Raw genomic sequence first — 2,045 nt, 5'->3', positions numbered from 1 at the left:
AGCTTCTGTAGGCGTCTTCTTCAGATGAAGAGATCCTTCAGCAGAGCTATCCAAAGACATCTTGGACAGTTCAGACAGACCATCATAGAAAATACCTATGATGCTCAATTCAGAAAGCATATCAGAGGGACACTTTCTGATTAATTGTTTGTATCTTTCCCAAGCTTCATAGAGGGATTCTCCTTCCTTCTGTCTGAAGGTTTGGACTTCCACTCTAAGCTTACTCAATTTTTGAGGTGGAAAGAAGTTTGCCAAGAAGGCATTGACTAGCTTTTCCCAAGAGTTCAGGCTTTCTTTAGGTTGTGAGTCCAACCATATTCTAGCTCTGTCTCTTACAGTAAAAGGGAATAGCATAAGTCTGTAGACCTCAGGGTCAACCCCATTAGTCTTGACAGTGTCACAGATTTGCAAGAATTCAGCTAAAAACTTATGAGGATCTTCTAATGGAAGTCCATGGAACTTACAATTCTATTGCATTAGAGAAACTAATTGAGGCTTAAGCTCAAAGTTGTTTGCTCTAATGGCAGGGATAGAGATGCTTCTCCCATAGAAGTCGGGAGTAGGTGTAGTAAAGTCACCCAGCACCTTCCTTGCATTGCTGGCATTGTTGTTATTTTCGGCTGCCATGGGGTCTTCTTCTTTGAAGATTTCTGTTAGGTCCTCTACAGAGAGTTGTGCCTTAGCTTCTCTTAGCTTTCGCTTCAAGGTCCTTTCAGGTTCAGGATCTGCCTCAACAAGAATGCTTTTGTCTTTGCTTCTGCTCATATGAAAGAGAAGAAAACAAGGAAATATGGAATCCTCTATGTCACAGTATAGAGATTCCTTGAGGTGTCAGAGGAAAAGAAAAATAGAAGGAAAAGGTAGAAAATTCGAACTTATCAAGAAAGATGGAATTCAAATTGTGCATTAAGGAAGAGTGTTAGTCCATAAATAGAAGGATGTGAGAAGATGGGAAGAAATTTTCGAAAATATTTTAAAAAGATTTCAAAAACATTTTTGAAAAACTTTAATTGATTTTTGAAAACCAAGATTGAGAAAGAAGTAAAGTGATTTCTGAAAAAGATTTTGAAATTAGAAATAAAAAAGATTTGATTGAAAACTATTTTGAAAAAGATGTGATTAAAAAGATATGATTGGTTTTAAAAAGATGTGATTGAGAAGATATGATTTGAAAAACATTTTTAAAACAAAGATTTGATTTTAAAAATTAATAACTTGGCTAACAAGAAAAGATATGATTCAAACATTAAACCTTTCTCAACAGAAAAGGCAACATAACTGAAATGTTGAATCAAATCATTAATTGATAGCAAGTATGGAAAGAAATTGATTTTGAAAAAGATTTGATTGAAAAGATATGATTTGAAAAAGATTTGATTTTGAAAAATTTTGAAAACCTGAAAAAAAAAATTGTTTGAAAACAGAATCTTCCCTCTTGTGCCATCCTGGCGTTAAACGCCCAGAATGGTGCACATTCTGGCATTTAACACCCAAACTACTACCCTTTTGGGCGTTAAACGCCTAGCCAGGCACCCTGGCTGGCGTTTAAACGCCAGTTTGCCCTTCTTCACTGGGCGTTTTGAACGCCCAGCTTTTTCTGTATAATTCCTCTGCTGTATATTCTGAATCTTCAATTCTCTGTATTATTGACTTGAAAAGACACAAATTAAAAATATTTTTGGATTTTTAATAATGAAGAACAATCAAAATGCAACTAAAATCAAATAAACAATGCATGCAAGACACCGAACTTAGCAGTTTGTAAACTACTGACACTAACAAAATGAGAATGCATATGAGGAACATAAACACTCAAGTCAAGAGAATTTAAAGATCAGAGCAAGTAAATCATCAAGAACAACTTGAAGATCACTGAAGACACATGAAAAATGCATGCAATTGACACCAAACTTAACATGAGACTCTGGACTCAACATAAAATATTTTTGGTTTTTATGATTTTGTAATTTTTTGTGGTTTTTCGAAAATTAAGTGGAAAAGAAAACAAGGATATCAAAATTCTTAATGAGAATTCCAGGAATCAT

General features: G+C 34.5%; 1 non-coding gene across 1 annotated transcript; it reads left to right on the top strand.

Annotated features, from left to right (window-relative positions):
• The first annotated feature begins 114 nt into the window (after nt 1–114).
• On the top strand, nt 115–222 carry LOC127740930 (small nucleolar RNA R71). Its single transcript, XR_008001786.1, has one exon. It is a non-coding gene; the product is annotated as a small nucleolar RNA R71 (small nucleolar RNA).
• The last annotated feature ends 1,823 nt before the right edge of the window (nt 223–2,045 follow it).

Source organism: Arachis duranensis, chromosome 7 (assembly GCF_000817695.3).
Source record: "Arachis duranensis cultivar V14167 chromosome 7, aradu.V14167.gnm2.J7QH, whole genome shotgun sequence".
NCBI classification, from domain to species: domain Eukaryota; kingdom Viridiplantae; phylum Streptophyta; class Magnoliopsida; order Fabales; family Fabaceae; genus Arachis; species Arachis duranensis.
This window is presented reverse-complemented; position numbering and strand designations above follow the sequence as displayed.